Raw genomic sequence first — 5,000 nt, 5'->3', positions numbered from 1 at the left:
GCGAACTGCTCAGCACCTGTGAGAGACAGCTCATGTGTGCAGTTTCTCCTTTTGCCTTTAGCTTAGGTTTGTTAGCCTCTGGCTTTCTGGTTTAGTCATCTGCTTACGTTGTGCTTTGTTTTACTTCAGTTACATTATTGACACTGAGTTTAGAGAGGTGACTTAGGATGCTAGAAATTGCACACAGCAACTGCACCGAGGGAGGAAAAAAAAAAAAAACATTTTTTTATAGGTTGCATCACTTTGGTCCTGGTGATAAACCAGACCCCAGTGAACCCCCAGAAAGATAATCTTTATATTATGTACAATTTTGTTCCAGAATTGTAGAAAAGCTGTCTCCTTCCAAATAAATTTTCTATACCAAACTATGACTTTTGGTTTTCATTACAACATAGTTGTTGCCTTTTTCTTTCACTTCTCAATTGAATTTATAGTATATTTATTCACTGTCATGGGTATTTCATGTTTCCTCTTTGTGCACAAATATCACAAAATCACACACACACTTTTCTACATGATCTCATTAGATATGAGCTTAATATTTGACAGCCCCAGGACCAACCTGAGTCCCTGGCAGTTGCCACTTCTCAGGTAATGATCTGTGCCAAATTTCCCATGTCCATCTCAGGACGGAGCAACTTTCCAACACTTGGCCCCAAGCCCCAAGTAAGGCATGCCTCACTGGGTGCAGCCCTCTGGGTGGAGAAACCCAGGGCCCAGGCACAGCCCTCCAACACACAGCATGGAGCTTCCCTGAGGCCATAAGACTGAAAGGAAGTTCCAGAGATGCCTGCAAAGGAAGGCAAAGGCAGTAGACATGCTGCGGGGTGAAAACATGGTGTGTCACAACTGATGGGTGGCAACGAGGAGCAGAAGTTTCCAATGAACTGAAAAAAAACATTGCTTTGGGTCCCAATGAAAATTTTCTTTCGTCTTTCCATTCAGAGGGAAGGAAAAGTGTATCAATTTCCTCTATATTAAATTGCTTTTAATGTGAAAATATGCATAATTTTCCCACAGGATCAATGAGAAAGAAACACTTAACTAGTTTAGTTTCCATTCCTCTATAAATCATGAAAAACATAAATCTGAATTTTACCTTTAAATCTATTTGTAGTAGTGAAGCTAATCATTTGGTAGCAACTTTCCTACATTTCATTTCAAAATGTTTTCGAAGAGAAAAACAGTGCTTCCACGAAACATTTACCAAACCCACTTGCCATCTGGTATTTCACATCACCACCAATCTATAAACATATCTCACATCAAAGTGAAGACAAAATTCAGACAAAAAGTTTTGTTGATGCAATACAGATTCTTTAATATGAATGGAAAATGCAGTAGAAAGTGAGAGAAAAAAAAAAAAAAAGAAAAAAAACACAGAAACAATGAAATGGAATCACAAAAATACTTAAGCTGCAGCAAGTTCCAACACAGGACTTCACCTCAAAGATTCCCCCTTCTTAGCATCGTTCGGGAACCTCAGATCTGGGCAGAGAGGGGAGACACTCACCCAAGGATGAGCACTGTTCTGCTGTATTGCAGATAGAGGGGAGCTTTTGAAGGGATTGTTAATACCCTGAAGCCCCAGATACATATCTGCAAGGTTATTCTGTGCAAAAAAGCAAGGAGCAGTAGATTAAAGTAGCTGCTTTGGCACAGCTGAAAAAGGGACTGAAAGATTTGTTCTGCATCTGGTTGTAGAAATCAAGGGCAGCTGTTTGTAAAGGCTCAAGGCAGATGCAGCACTGCATTCCATGGGCCTTTGTAGTTTAGCAGGGCCCACAGCTTGCCACTGAGGTACCTGTGGCTTAGAGCCCAACCTCCATACCCGCAGCTCCCAAAGGCTCCATAGCCCCCATAGCCTCCAAGGCCTCCATAGCCCCAAAGGCCTCCATAGCTCCCAAGACCTCCATAGCCCAAAAGGCCGCCATAACCCCCAAGGCCTCCATAGCCCCCAAAGCCACCATGGCCTCCAAAAGTGCCGCCGAAGCCCACTGCCACACCCGGGACTCCTGCCTGAGCTGACCACAGCATGCTGCGGGAAGGAGCTGAGGATGGGCCCGGGCAAGGTGAGCACTGTGGCCGGGGGCTGGATCACCACGGTGGAGTCAGGGCACTGCCGCACGCAGGGCTCGTTGGCACTGTCAGCCACTGGGGCCGGGGCAGGCCACCCCACACACAGGGGCACACAGGCTGGAGCAGGACATCTTCCACGCAGGCAAGGAGTACTGCAAAGGGCAGGCAGAATTAGGCAAGGATCTGGGGAGAGGCTGTACTGATGGAGGCAGGGAGAGAGCCCTGAGAAGCCTCCAAGAGCAGGACTTACCCAGGTGATCTGTTTAGAGACAAGTGGAGGAAGCAGGATAGAGGGCTGCAAAGCCCTCAGCCCTTTTAAACCTGTCCCTGAGAGCCTGCAGCATCGAACAGTTGGAAGCCCCAGGTATTCATGCAGTAAAGCTAGCTCCAACATGACACATGTGGAGATGCGAGGCAATTACATCCGTTCCCATCACGGACATGAGGCGCTAAACGTGCCCTCGGGAACAGGGAGGTCATGGGAGGGATAGACCATGCCACTCACCTACATGAAAGACTAGGCGCCACTAAAGCTGACCTCACAGCACCAGTAAATCCAAATGTGTTCATAATCCGAAACTTTGTCTGTGAGGAAGTGTCAGAGGTATTTTGAGGAAGAAGCTCTTTGCAACTGTGCACAAGGCTAGCACGCCTGTCATTACCTCTATTTTATGGGCTGGTAAACAGAGGTGGTGGAAGTTTGGGTAAAGGGATGAAGCCATCCCACCCACTTGCAAAAGCTCCCAAACATTCACCATCACCCTGTACAGGCAAGGGCTGCAAGGCACTCAGGTGGGAGTTTAGGAGCATCCCTAACCATTGCCCTTTTCCCTGCCCCATGGGACATGTGCTACTCCTTGCTCTCCAATTCACCTGAAGGCCAAGCAAAGAGCTGTGGCTGTGTTGGCATTGTGGGTGAAGCCCAATCCGCCTGGGGGATTAGGAATTCATTGGGGTTTATTGGTGCTGTGAGGTCAGCTTTGCAGAAGCTGGTCTTCCATGTAGATGAGAGCCACAGTCTGTTCCTTCCATCACCTCCCTGTTTCCCAGGGCACGTTTGAGCCTCCATGTCCCCAGTGGGGAGGGATATAATTGCTTTGCATCTCCACATGTGTCATCATTCGTGCTGGCTTAAATGCATGAATATCTGGGGCTTCCAAAACCGCCCACTGCCTGATGCCACAGGCTGTCTGGGACAGGTATAAAAGGGCTGAGGGCTTTGCAGCCCTCTATCCTGCTTCCTCCACTTGTCTCTAAACAGATCACCTGGGTAAGTCCTGCTCTTGGAGGCTTCTCAGGGCTCTCTCCCTGCCTCCATCAATACAGCCTCTCCCCAGACCCTTGCCTAACTCTGCCTGCCCTTTGCAGTACTCCTTGCCTGCGTGGAAGATGTCCTGCTCCAGCCTGTGTGCCCCTGTGTGTGGGGTGGCCGCCCCGGCCCCAGTGGCTGACAGCGCCAACGAGCCCTGCGTGCGGCAGTGCCCCGACTCCACCGTGGTGATCCAGCCCCCGGCCACGGTGCTCACCTTGCCCGGGCCCATCCTCAGCTCCTTCCCGCAGCATGCCGTGGTCGGCTCGGCAGGAGTCCCGGGTGTGGCAGGGGGCTTCGGCGGCACTTTTGGAGGCCGTGGTGGCTTTGGGGGCTATGGAGGCCTTGGGGGTTATGGCGGCCTTTTGGGCTATGGAGGCCTTGGTGGTTATGGAGGCCTTGGAGGCTATGGAGGCCTTGGAGGCTATGGGGGCTATGGAGCATTTGGGAGCTGTGGATACTGGTGGCAGGCGCCGGGGCCTCAGGTACCTCAGTGGCAGCTGTGGGCCCTGCTAAGCCCACCTCTGCCTCCAACCTCTGACAAAGGAGAGCTCCAGAACTGCCCTGGTATGTCCCGTCATAACACCAGCATGGAAGGGCTCCCATTCATCTTCGCTGGCCTCCAGAGCTTGGAGGCCTCATGCCTGCATGGGGCGCAGCTCTGACTTTTACCTGCCCCGCTTGAGATTCTCTTCAGGACTTGCTGCCCTGTGATACGCAACCCAGCACCTTCCTCCTGTTCCTGCGGCGTGATTTCTGGTTACATCCTCTCCGCCTTTTGCAAGGAGTTGGTGGATGCCCCTGCCCAGGGGCTGCCTTTTTGCCATCTTCCTGCTCCCCTGGACCTTCAATAAAAGCTCTGTTGCACCACATTCTCGACCCATGGTATTTCTTCATCCTTCTTCTTCCAGACTTCCCCCAAAACTCAGAGCCAGGGCAGTGGGGCTGCTGGCTGCATTCCTGGCTTTGCTCCTGGGGCCTTTGGGCCACTGGGGCAGGGCATTACGACTGAAGATCAGAGTCCCCAGTGGGTCTTGTAGTGGACAGCCCCCTGAACCTCCTCCCTTCTCTCAGCGGGAAGAATGGCAGCGCATACCCAATCCTACTTTGAGAACATGACAGAGAAACAGACGTCTTGCACAGCCACCACAGCATGTTTGACCTCTTTCTATTGCCTTTTCTGTGGTCACCCGTGGAGGTCTGGGGAGACAGAGAGACGGCCACTGCATGGTCAGAGCTGCTGCCACCTGCTGACTGTGCTCATGTGCCCAGCTGCAACTGGTGGCACTGGGAAGGGGTGAAGGAGACACAACCAAGTCTGCCCAAGGTTCCCCTCACATCATTTACCCATTGCAGCCATCCAGAGCCAGGGGGCACAAAGGCCTTGAGTAGGAGGTGGGTGTCCGTACCCTCCTCATGTCCCTTCCTTTCCCAAACATCTACTCATCATGTGATCCTGGCTCTGCACAGTGGTCTTTCTTGGAGACGGTTCCTGCCAGGGAAATCAAGAAGAGCAGTCGAGCAGCATGTTGGTCACTCCTGGGGGCTCCAGAGGATATGCATCACCCGTAATTGTCAAGACAGGGGAAGGGGAAAACGTCTGTGAACTGTC

General features: G+C 51.3%; 2 pseudogenes; one reads left to right on the top strand and one right to left on the bottom strand.

Annotated features, from left to right (window-relative positions):
- Nucleotides 1–1,772: 1,772 nt before the first annotated feature.
- On the bottom strand, nt 1,773–2,210 carry LOC126913731 (claw keratin-like; annotated as a pseudogene).
- A 1,258-nt stretch (nt 2,211–3,468) lies between these two features.
- Nucleotides 3,469–3,904, top strand: LOC118258498 (claw keratin-like; annotated as a pseudogene).
- Nucleotides 3,905–5,000: the final 1,096 nt, after the last annotated feature.

Source organism: Cygnus atratus, unplaced genomic scaffold, assembly GCF_013377495.2.
Source record: "Cygnus atratus isolate AKBS03 ecotype Queensland, Australia unplaced genomic scaffold, CAtr_DNAZoo_HiC_assembly HiC_scaffold_422, whole genome shotgun sequence".
NCBI classification, from domain to species: domain Eukaryota; kingdom Metazoa; phylum Chordata; class Aves; order Anseriformes; family Anatidae; genus Cygnus; species Cygnus atratus.
Note: the sequence above shows the minus strand (reverse complement) of the source record. Positions and strands in the feature narration are given on the sequence as shown.